The sequence below is a fragment of the Bufo bufo genome, chromosome 4 (assembly GCF_905171765.1).
Source record: "Bufo bufo chromosome 4, aBufBuf1.1, whole genome shotgun sequence".
NCBI classification, from domain to species: domain Eukaryota; kingdom Metazoa; phylum Chordata; class Amphibia; order Anura; family Bufonidae; genus Bufo; species Bufo bufo.
The window spans coordinates 227,887,853-227,900,828 of NC_053392.1; the positions used below are offsets into that span (position 1 = coordinate 227,887,853).

The following is a 12,976-nucleotide window of genomic DNA, read 5'->3' on the forward strand; positions in this document are numbered from 1 at the left end:
AATGCACCAAAATCTTGATTAAGGCTACATGCACACGATGTTTTGATCCGCATCCGAGCCGCAGTTGCATTCACTGTCCGCATCCGTTGCTCCGTTCCGTGGTCTGCAAAAAAAATATAACCTGTCCTATTCTTGTCCGTTTTGCGGACAAGAATAGGCAGTTATATTAATGGCTGTCCGTGCCGTTCCGCAAATTGCGGAACGCACACGGAAGCCATCCGTGTTTTGCGGATCCGCAATTTGTGGACCGCAAAACACACAACTGTTGTGTGCATGTAGCCTTATAGTGCCGATTTATGTGGTTTTGCTGCAGACTTTCTGCATATACATATGCATTGTGTGCAGGTACCCATAGGAGAACATTTATTAAGACCGGTGTATTACATGACAGTCTTAATCTATCTTCCACTGATTTCAGATGTACCACAGTTATTAAGAGGGTCACCTCTCTTTATGATTGTGGGACGTCTGTGCAGCAAAATGAAAATCTAAATCAGCAAGGTAGCTGGTGCAGATTTCTGCTATAATCTGTGACAATTTCCTGGTTTACATTATAAAATCAAACCAGCTATAGCCGCCTTCCAAGCCCACTTTTTGGAAAAGTCGTGGCCAGGGATCTAAATTCCCAAAAAGTCACCAAAGTTTGTGCAGCTATGGTATGCAGCCAAACTTTGTCACTTTCTGACACCAGTTTTCTGGCTAACAGGTGATAAATGTCCCATAGTGTATTTGTGTGTTTTTCTGGTGGTACAAAATGACACAACATTTTATTGTAAAGTTTTTCACTCTTAGGGCTCATGCACAACGACAGTATGTATTTTGTGGTCCGCAAAAAATGGATCTGCAAAAAGTATGAATGACGTCCGTGTGCATTCTGTATTTTGCGGAATGGAAAAGCTGGCCCCTAAGAGAACAGTACTATCCTTGTCTGTTATGCGGACAATAATAGGACATGTTCTATTTTTTGCGGAACAGACATATGGACATACAGAAACGGAATGCACACGTAGTAACTTTTGTTTATTTTGCGGACCCATTAAAATTGATGGTTCCGCATATGGTCCGCAAAATAAAAAACGGGACGGACACATAAAGAAATTACATTCGTGTGCATGAGCCCTAAGGCTACATGCACACGACCATATGTGATTTGCACGGACCTCTGGCAGGCTGTTCCGTCGGGTGAACAGTCTGTCGGATCCATCCTGCCGCTAGTGACCGTGTGCCCCCGGACTGCCGCTCTGTCACCATTGACTATAATAGGGGCGGGGGCGGAGATCCGGCGGAGGCACGGCAGTGCACGGTGAGAGGCTGCCGGAATAAAACTACGACATGTCCAACATTTATTCCGGCAGCCTCTCGCCGTGCGCTGCCGTGCCTCCGCTGGAACTCTGCCCGCCCCCATTATAGTCAATGGGGACGGTACGGCAGTCCGGGGGCACACGGTCACTAACGGCAGGACGGAGCCGACAAGCTGTAAACCCGACGGAACAGCCTGCTGGAGGTCCATGCTGCTAGTGTGAAAGTAGCCTAACTTGTGAAATATTAAGGGGTTCATTTACTAATCTGAAATAAGCCTAAATTAGGGGTATTTCTGGCACAGATAACAGCGCAGGGGTTAGTTGTGCTGCTATCTGCAACTTAGCCCCGCTCACGCCAGGTCCAAAATTGTGGGTATGGCATGGGCGGGGAAGGGCCGACAGGCCCGTCTCATTCATGATTTTCTATGTCTGTTTTATGCATAGAAAATGGTCTAAATGTAAGTGCAATAGAGCAGGACCGTGGTACAGTTACACTGACGCCAAATTATGCAATGGGTCAGGATATGGGTATAATAGTCTATAGTTTTGTTCGTGACGCCAATTGCAGCGTGCGCAGGGTACTGTCACAGGCCCCTTTAAGGTGTTATAACGCACGTCCCAGTTTAGGAATGCCAGAGTGGTGTAATGTCTCTGTATGGTAGTAGTAATTGTGTCAACAGTGTCTCCTACGGCTGGACTCCTGGATCCTGGCTCACTTGCAATAAATTGAGTGTAGAGCTAGTAGGAGTAATAGAGGAATTTTGCAGCAGAAATTGAGATTCAAACCTTTGGTAAAGTTCAAATTTGTCTTTACTGAAGGTAACTTTCATCCAAGCAAGATACAGCTTTAGTCTTAGGTCCCAGCAGGTATTGGCAATGGTTGGCAGGAATTTATCTTCTGCTTTATCAACCTGAAGCTTGCAGAAAAGGATGTCTGCTTATTAGCTCTAACACTGTGGCCAGGAATTTGGCTTCTGCATTTTCTATCTTCTGCTGTATGGGGACTGACTAGCTGAGGAGGAATATGGCTTCTCCTGGGTCTCTGGACTTTACTCACAGTTATCATCTCAGGATATGCTTTCTTCCTGTAACTAAAGGTTGTCTGCTGTTTCATCCAGCCGAGGCTGCAGGGCTCAGGCTGGGGTATATGATCAATGTCTCAGCCGAGACAAGATGCTGGCTTTTCTCTCTATCTCAGGGAGATCCTAACATGCACACCCTACCCCTAGCAGGGGGTGGGCTTCACTCACTCTAACTTCCTTCTCTCCCCATGCTGCAGGATATGGGAACAGCCCACTCTGCTCACAGAAGGGGGAGATAGGCTGGAATGAACTATTACAGCTTAGAAATACTAAACTGAACCTAAGTCCTTACCAGAACACTGCTGCCCCCTTCTGGTGAACTTGGAAATTGCAACAATACACATTTAACATGGTTTATAATGCACAGTTGTGAAAACATATTGTAAAATTACATCAGATGACAAGGTTAATGCTCTTAGGAGATTGTAGCGGGCTAAAAGAGTTTCGTAACACAACTCTAGGGTGTTACATAAGACAGCAAGGAAGGAAGCAGACTGCAAAATACATACGTTCGAGTGCATGAGCCCTTAGAACTGGAGCTAGATGCGCCGAAGTTATTGAGAGGCCTTGCTCCTCTTCGTTACTTTGGCGGATCCACCACCAGCTATGGGTCTAAAACGCCTATCTTAATAAATGTGTGCCAAATGTCTGCTCATTTTGAGTTTAGTAGTCATATAGGAGGGCCAAACTACTGATTGACAGCTAAGGCTTTTTTCAACTAGTGGCACAGCCTTCGGGCAGACTGATCCAGCATAGATTGCTGGGAATCGGCCAGACAAAAAATTATGCGCGCATTTATCTGGTGGATTCACTGCATATTTGCAGGGTTTAGTGGGACCTGACAGACATCTGTTAACACAAATGTGAAACAAGTCTTAAGCCTCATTCATAAGTTACTGTACCAGGGATGTGTGCTGTACCTGACAGCACACATACCCATTCATTTTAAAGTGTGCATTCACACATTAGTGTTTTAGCATGGTCTGTGTGTCCGTGTTTTTTGCACTGATGCATGCTCTATTTTTGTCTGTGTTCATGGATCCATCACATCCATTATAGCCTATGAGTCCATGAAAACCACAAATGCAATGCAGATGCCATCCGTGTTTTACGGATCATTAGAAAGGGATTCTTTGAAAATTATTTTTCAGCTGTTCAGAGTCAGTGAAACACGGACACACAGACCCATCATGTACATTTTAACGAAGGCATCACTGACCACCTTTTTATGGATTTAAACACGGACACGGACGTGTGAATGAGGCTTTACTCTGCATACAATGATAGATGTCGATCACTGGTTAGGCCTGACCACATGATGACTAAGCTCAGAATGAGCAGAGATTAGTGTTGGTCGAGCACCAAAGTGCTCGTGTGCTCAAGTAGAACACTTCCCGATGCTCGGGTGCTCTACAGAGCACCCGAGCACAATGGAAGTCAATGGGAGAACCCACGCATTAAACCAGGCACCCCCTGCTCTGAAGAGGGGACGGTGTCGGCACTCAAGTTCAGCTTAGGAGTCCCTGCTCTTACTCCATATATAGCTATGTCCGTATATGGAGTCAGTGCTTGGGGACACCCAGTGTATTTAAATCTAATTTAGCCTCTATTTCTGAAAAGTTTCTGAGAGGATTCAAACGCACAACCTTCTACATTACAGCCAAGAAGCTTAACCACTACACTATAGAGCTTCATGGCCAGTTTAAAAAATAAATAAATAAATAAAAAAAAGAGACTTCTGCTGTATAGGAATACTTACTACTAGTAAGTATTCCTATACAGCTGAAGTCTCATATTTATTTATTTTTTTAGTAACTGGCCATGCAGCTCTATAGTGTCGTGGTTAAAATTCTGGGTTATAATGTAGAAGGTTGTGAGTTTAAATCCCGTCAGGAACTTTTCAGAAACAGAGGCTAAATTTAATTTAAACATATATATAGGTTTTTAGCCATAACATATTTACATATATTATTATATATTTAGAATATAGAATATATTATAATATATGCAAATATATTATGGCTAAAACATCAGTAGTAGCTTGCATTCATATATATATAACAAGGAAAAGTGTGGCAGCACCAATGCACAATAATATGATGGGTGCTATGTCCAGGGTTGTCACTGCTTACCCAAGAAATGTAGATAGAAATGGACAGCACATCCAGTAGAAAAAATCAAATCAAAATTTATTCAGCCACAGTGGCACAAAGAGGCGACGTTTCGGCTCAAAACCCAGAGCCTTTCTCAAGCATGCTTGAGAAAGGCTCTGGGTTTTGAGCCGAAACGTCGCCTCTTTGTGCCACTGTGGCTGAATAAATTTTGATTTGATTTTTTCTACTGGATGTGCTGTCCATTTCTATCTATATATATATATATATAATAGGCTTGAGAAAGGCTCTGATATAGAGCTGAAACGTCACCATTGCCACTGAGGTGAATAAAGTATTTTTTTAATTATATTTTTTGTTGCCTTTTTCCTACCTATTGTAGGATTGACTTTTCCCAGTGGGCCGTGCACCCATTACCGTCTTGAGGCTGTGTTGCCATTTTTTTCATTTTATATATATATATATATATAAAACTCGAGCACACGTGATATTCGGCCGAACACTGCGATGTGCCAAGCATAGCGATGTTCGAGCCGGACTGGTGTTCGGCCGAGCATGCTTGCCCAAAACTAGCAGAGATGTAAATCAATATCTTACAAGTTAGGACTCGTGCACACAAACATATTTATTTTCTGTTTCCATTCTGTTTTATTACAGATCCATATGTGGAACGATTCATTTCAATAGGTCCGCAAAAAAAAAAAAATGTAATGACTGTCCATTCAGTTTTGCAGACAAGGACAGACATTGTTACCTTGGATCCGCAAAAAAATGGATGCAATACGGATGTCCGTGGATGGCTTCATTTTTTTGCAGATCCGTGATTTGCGTACCTCAAAATACATGCAGTCGTGTGCATTAGCCCTTATTTTGAGTCTTTTCCTATAAAATAATACAGTATATCAGTCTGTTCAGCTACTTCTGCTCTATAACATGCTGCCTGGTGTAGAAAATGATGAATGAGATGTGCTTGCCAGCCCACCCTCTTCCCCTCCCATGCCACAAACCTTTTTCTCGACATGTCGGAAAAGTGGCATGAGCTGGGAAAAGTCACAGATTTTGCCGCAAAATGTCAGGAGACAAAATTTGTGACTGATATATGCCACAGAAGGGGTGTATATAAGTTAATAAATGAGCCCCTTGGCACATAAAAGAGTGAAAAAATGCAGTGAAAGCAAAGCTGCAAAAAAATGCAGGATGGTAAACCAGACAGCCATTTTATGTTAATATGAAACTATAACGTAATGGATTAAATGTATTATAAGTAGAGATGAGTGAATCGAAGCTGACGAAGTGGAATTCGTTCCGAATTTCAAGAAAAATTAGATTTGCACCGAAGCCGAATTTCCTTGTGCTTCGTAGTAACGAAACACATTTTTTCCTAAAATGGCTGCTGCATCTGTGAGGACATGGAGCAATGAACTCTGGGAAGGCGGAATCACCCATAATGCCATGCATGCAACCAATCAGCAGCCAGCCCTGTGTCACAGCCCTATAAATAGTGGCAGCCATCTTAGATTCTGCCATTTACCAGTGTACTTGGTTCAGGGAGAGACGTCTGCAGGCGCTAGGGGCAGTGTTAGAAAAAACAACATTGTGCTAAAAAAACATTGTGCAGGAAAAATTATTCAAGGTGTAGGGAAAGGATAGGGAGGGATCATTCCACAGCTTTTATGTTTCAGTAGGGGAGGTTACAGTATGGATAATAGGAACATTCCTATGAGGCCTCTGCACACGACCGTATGGCTTTTTCAGTATTTTGCGGTCCTTTTTAACTGATCCGTTGTTCAATTTTTTGTTTCAGTAGTGTTTCCGTTTCCGTTCCATTTTTCCGTTCCATTTATTTGTTTATTCCCGTTTGTGATCTGTTTTTTGCAGATCGCAAACGGAAGCATACAATAATGTTTAAACAGTAAGTACATAAAAAAATTGGACTGGGCATAACATTTTCAATAGATGGTTCCGTAAAAATGGAACGGATACGGAAGACATATATATGGATGCATTCCGTATGCATTCAATTTTTTCGCGGAACCATTGACTTGAATGGAACCACGAAACGTGATTTGCGGGCATTAATAGGACATGTTCTATCTTTGAACGGAAATACGAAAACGGAATGCATATGGAGTACCTTCCATTGTTTTTGAGGACCCATTGAAATGAATGGTTTTGCATTCGGACCGCAAACAGAATCCTCAAAAACGTAACGAAAACGAAAAAAAATAACTTTGCAGCACTGACTCGGGATCCAAATTGCCATAATAAATCTCTGTAATTCCAGCAAAACGTTCTTATTAGGGTGCAAGTGCTGTTTGATACAGGCATTAACAGGGTTTATTAAAAGGAAATATTTCCACGTCTTAGTTGCCTTTGTGTGGTGCACTTATATGTTCTAAAACATTTTTCCCTTGTATTAGTGGGGAAAAAAGGGCTTATTAGCTGTTGTGTGGTGAAGTGCTAAAATTACAGCCCTTTTTGTCATGTATTAGTGGCAAAAATTAAAATATATTTGCCGCTCAGCGGTGCAGTTATCTGTTGTAAAGTCTTTTGTGGCGTGTATTAGTGGAAAAAGAAAAAATATATTTGCCGCTCAACGGTGCAATTATATGTTCGAAATCCCTTTTTGGCATGTACTAGTGGCACAAAAAAGTATTTGCTGTTGTGTGGTGAAGTGAGAAAATTACAGCCCTTTTTGGCGTGTATTAGTGGTAAAAAAAAAAAGGGCTTATTAGCCATTATGTGCTGAAGTGAGAAAATTACTGAGCTTTTTTGGGTGTTTTAATTTCCTTTTTATTTATTTATTGGATCAGTATGTCAGACAGAGAAGTGCCAGGCCCTGCACAAGGGACTGCCAGAGACCTAAATGTTTCTAGCGCAGACAGAGGTCGCAGTAGAGTAAGGGGGCACAGCAGCAGGGGTCACAGTGAGAGGCCTCAGCTCCCGGTGTCATCTAGCGATCATGTCTTGACCAGCAACCCAGCGGTTCTTGAATGGTTTACTTGGTCATTCACTTTGTCCCAAGTGACATCAGACACCCCCAGCCAAGAATCGATGGGTAGCTCTGACACGATGCTTAGATGGCATGGCCCGGGAGCAGGCCTTGTGCCCCCACCTGTCCTAAACCTTCCTCTGTAATTTTCAGGTCCCTCAGCGCAAGAAGTATAATATGCCGTAGGCTCGGCTCCAATTTTCATTGAGGGCGAACTACTAGAGGACAGTCAGCAGCTACTGCCCAGACAAGATCTGGAGGAGACATCTGCCGCTTCCTCCGGTAGGCGGGCAGGTAGTGCTGAGGAGAGTGGCGTGGGAGCTGGTGTGGAGAGCGGTCAGGCTCCTGACCCAGAGACGGTTGAGGAGGACATCAGTGACGTGCAGACAGTACTCGATGATGATGATGTTGCTGATCGCACTTGGGAGCCGGGTGAATTAGGGACTTCAGCATCATCGGGAGAAGAGGGTGGCAGCTTGCCCATGAGGCGGCAGCGGAGCCAGAAAGTCGCTAGATTGGCCTGGAGTCAGCAGGGTGGCAGAAGTGGGAGGTCACTAGCCAAACGTGCCCGGGGTAGACCACCCGCTTCGCGGGAGCCTACCTGCCTGGGAAGTAGCTGTGCACGGGTTCACGGAGGCAGCAGGGGTAGAAGTCAGTCAGTGCGGAGTATTGGGGGTAAAATCACCTACTCGGCGGTGTGGCATTTTTTTGGTAAGCCGCCAGAAGAGGTGAACACGGCCATATGTAGAATCTGTGCACAGAAGGTGAAGCGCGGCCTTGGCACTATGGACCTGCATCAACATATTCAGCATTGCCTGGGAGAACCGTGGCTCCGATGTGGTGGTCCAGCCTGCCGTAGCAAATGCTGCATCACCCAGTGGCACGCACCTGATTTCAGCAAGTCAAGGCTCCACCACCTTAGCCGAACGAAGCTATCTGTCCTTACCATTATCTGCTGGTCTAGATACTCCTGCTCCTCGCCCTGCTACTCCTCGTCAGTCATTCCGTCAGCAATCGATCACCGAAGCGATTCCCAAGAGACAACAGTATGCGTGCACTCATCCAACGGAGCAGAAGCTGAACGTGCTCCTGGCCAAGTTGCTCGTGCTGCAATCCCTCCCTTTCCAAGTGGTGGACTCTGCACCTTTCAGAGAACTGATGGATTGTGCCGAGCCGAGTTGGAGAGTCCCAAGCCATCATTTTTTTGCCAAAAAGACAGTACCAGCCCTGCACACACATGTAGAACAGAAGGTGGGCCAGTCCTTAAGCCTGTCGGTGTCTGCCAAAGTGCACGGCTGCGCCGACTTGTGGAGCTGTAACTGCGGTCAGGGACAATAGATGTCCTTTACTGCCCACTGGATGAATGTGGTTCCTGCACAGCCACACCAGCAACTTGGCCAGGTGACGCTGCTTCCGCCTCCACGTTGTCAGGCTGTTGGTCCTGCGACAATGTCTGCCTCTGCCTCCTCATCCTTCACCATGTACTCAGCCTCCACTGCAGGCACAGTTCAAAGTGGCCCTCCAGCATATCACATGTGCAGGGCATGGCGGTGTAATGCTGTTCTGCACCTCGTTTGCCTGGGAAACTGAGTCACACAGGGGAGGAACTGCTCCGTGTCCTTCATCAAGAAATCGAATCCTGGCTTTCTCTGCGACAGCTCAAAATCGGAACCATGGTGACCGACAGCGGGAAGAACATGGTATTGGCGCTGCGTCAAAGAGGGCTGAACCATGGGCCATGCATGGCACACGTATTTAATCTGGTTGTCAAGCGGTTCTTGAAGTCTTCCATCCACCTGCAAGGCATCCTAAATATGGTCAGGAAAATTTGCATACACTTCAGCCACTCATATACCGCAAAGCACAACCTCCTTGAGCTACAGCTACAGAACGGCATCCCCCAACATAGGCTGATATGCGACGTTTCCACCCATTGGAATTCCACCCTCCATCTGTAGGACCGACTGTACGAAAAGAGAAAGGCTATAACCTTTTTTTTGATGATTCAATCGGACAGGAGTACTTCCCTGTGTAAATTCGATGTCAGCCAGTGGCAGCTCATGCGTGACACCTGCCATTTGCTCAGGCCCTTTCAGGAGGCCACATTATTTGTTAGTCGCTAGGACGACGGGATGAACAAAGTCATTCCACTGCTTCATGTCCTGGAACAGATGCTGGTAAATCTGGCTGGTCAGTGGACTGAGACAAGGCACCTAGATCTCACATCCATGATCCCTGTTGAGGCTGAACTGGAGGAGGAGGACATTGGAGCACAAACAATATGTAGCGAAATGGGTGGTTTTTCTACACAGGTGACAGGGGAGGAGTAGCAGGACCAGTCAGAGGAGCAACAGGGCGATGAGGCAAAGGACCCAGGCACACCATGGCAACATGCAGTAGAGATGGAGGCAGGGAGTCCCTCCGAATCACTTGCACAAATGGCCCGCTGCATGCTCACTTGCTTGGGTATTGACAGCCGAATTGTCACCATTCGGCAGAGGGATGACTTCTGTCTCTCCACCTTGTTGGACCCTCGAGACCGGTCCAAACTGGGGGACTTTTTTACACCCGCTGATAGGGAGGACAAACTGAACTACTACAGAGACATCCTATGTAGTCAGTTGGCCGCTGCATATCTGCGCCACCGTCCATCCTCTCGCAGGTCTGACCGGGGGGGGCCCTCTGTGCCCCCGTTCCACTACAATAGTTACTGGTTAGCTGGTACCAGCTCCATCAGCAGCAGCCTGAGTCTAGAGTCACTGATGAGCAGATTTCATTACCGGCATAGTGAAGAAACTACTCACCAGCAGCAGCATCTAGACCTGGAGCAGAACCTGAACCAGCAGGTGGTGGCATATTTGGAGTGCACCCTGCCACCCCACATTGATCCTCATACTACTGGGCAGCCAAACTGGATTTGTGTACGCAACTGGCCGAGTTTGCCCTGGAAAAGCTGTCCTGCCCGGCCAGTAGTGTGGCATCAGAGTGGGTGTTTAGTGCGGCGGGGGCCATAGTTACCCCAAGAAGAACTCGCCTGTCCAAAATGTGGAGAGACTGACCTTTGTCAAGATGAATCAGGTGTGGTTTAGCCAGGATTTACACACACCAATTCCTGATGCATCAGACTAGATCATCCATGGTGCCACACCAACACTTTGACAAAAGAGACCGGTCTTCTGGCTACCTGCCTCAGCTACTATTCTGATGCTGCCACCCGCCTGATTCCAAACATCTGATGCCAAGTGCTCCTTCTACCCACCATCTTCAAATGTTACTGGTATTGCCACCCACCTACCCACTATGTCACCTTGCCACTCTGTGGCCTCCTGATGTGTCTGCCACTTCCACACTTTGTCATTTTGCCGCTCTGTGGCCTCCTCCTGATGCTGCAGCCACCTCCAGACTGTCATTGGGCCACTCTGTGGTCTCCTCATGCTGCTTCCACCTCACCACTATGTCATAGGGCCACTCTGTGGACTTCTCATGCTGTTCCCACTCTCCCCACTTCATGACTGGGCCACTATTTTGCCTTTTGGCCTGGCTGACATCAACATTTGTTTCACTCTTCTTCTGATCTGTCAGAAGGAAGGAAAAATGAGATGCACAACGGATCCTGTCTGTGTAGCAGCTGTGAGGCCTGTATGGTCCCATCAGAAATGGCTTGTGATTTGCTAGCCAAAAGCAGGAGTGGGTACAAAACACAGAAGACATGCAAATGTTCCATTCACCTGTTTTGGATCCACTCCTGTTTTTTTGGGCATTAGCAATACTGATGGATTACTGACCAAATGCTGACCGAGTGAAGGCGGATGCTTCACAGACAGGATCTATTTTTTGTGGGTTATTGTTCTGATGGATCAGAGGAAGGGCAAAATAATCAGGGATGTCGACACAAACCTACTGCTGACACCCTCTCCAGTCTGTCATGGGGCTCTACTTGTATAAGCGTTTAATAGAACAGGTTCTGTAGACATCTATGTGGAATCAGCTGACGACGGTGTAAAAGGAGCGCGCTTCTTCTTGGCGCTAACATCGACCTGTAAGGCTGAGTTCATACTTGAGTTATGTGGTCAGTTTTGACCCTGTAACTGCCCTAATAAGTGAAGTGTGCAGTGATTCTAAGAGCAACGCCTGTCATCTGCATGTCATACGGACTCACAGTATTATTTCACTACCACAGCAGACTCCCTATGTATGTTACTGCAAGGCACAGTGTTCTACCCCACTATAAAGGCTCTCTGCAGCCATGAAATAGCCGTTTTTTTACGCGATTCGCCGCAAATAAATTTGGGTCGAACCAAATTTTTTCCAAAAAATTTGGCGAACCGCCAAATCGCATTTTACTTTCAGACCTTTATGATATCCATATAGTAGCCTCTTCTTAAAGAGAGAAAAAATGGTACGGCACATTTTAGTCCTGTAAAATGAATCCATAAGAGAGCTGGATAGGACTAAACATGGCGTCAGTTATGTGGGCCGTCGTGTTAACTTCCCAGGTATCTAATAGGTGAATAGTAGTGTCTTGAGGAGAAGAACATACACAGTATATACAGTATTAGTACCTGCAGCAGTATTTTATTATGTCTGTCTTGAAACAGAAATGTGTTTGTTGTATTAGTTTTTTTACAGTAAACAATATTACAACATCACCTAGACACAGATCACCTAGAGACAGGCAGCCCTTTTACAAATCACCTACAGACAAAGGTGTAAATATACACAGTAAGGCTACTTTCACACGAGCGTTCGGGTGTCCGCTCGTGCGCTCCGTTTGAAGGGGCTCACGAGCGGCCCCGAACGCATCCGTCTGGCCCTAATGCATTCTCAGTGGAGGCGGATCCACTGAGAATGTATCCGCCTGCCAGCGCTCAGCCTCCGCTCCGCTCAGTGAGCGGACACCTGAATGCTGCTTGCAGCGTTCGGGTGTCCGCCTGGCCGTGCGGAGGCGAGCGGATCCGTCCAGACTTATAATGGAAGTCAATGGGGACGGATCCGCTTGAAGATGACACCATATGGCTCAATCTTCAAGCGGATCCATTCCCCATTGACTTTCAATGTAAAGTCTGAACGGATCCGCTCAGGCTACTTTCTGACTTAGAAAATTTTCTAAGTAATAATACAGACGGATCCGTTCTGAACGGATGCAAACGTCTGCATTATCGGAGCGGATCCGTCTGATGAAACATCAGACGGATCCGCTCCGAACGCTCGTGTGAAAGTAGCCTAATATAGTTAACTGTAACAACCAGGATGAAAATCATGATTTCACCACTAGTCCTTCCTAATTACTTATCACATGAATGTGTTCTGTATGCTGACCCAACACATGTATATCATGTAACACTGCTGCTTACTTAATGTCAGGGATTATATGATGTTAAGGCTACTTTCACACTTGCGTTGTTCTTTTCCGGCATAGAGTTCCGTCACAGGGGCTCTATACCGGAAAAGAACTGATCAGGTATGTCCCCATGCATTCTGAATGGAGAG

At 45.8% G+C, this 12,976-nt stretch overlaps 1 protein-coding gene across 3 annotated transcripts in view; it reads left to right on the plus strand.

The window, feature by feature from the left end:
• Positions 1-12,976, plus strand: part of LOC120997970 (probable cation-transporting ATPase 13A5) — a 284,487-nt gene that overhangs the window by 228,565 nt on the left and 42,946 nt on the right. The window lies entirely within an intron of this gene.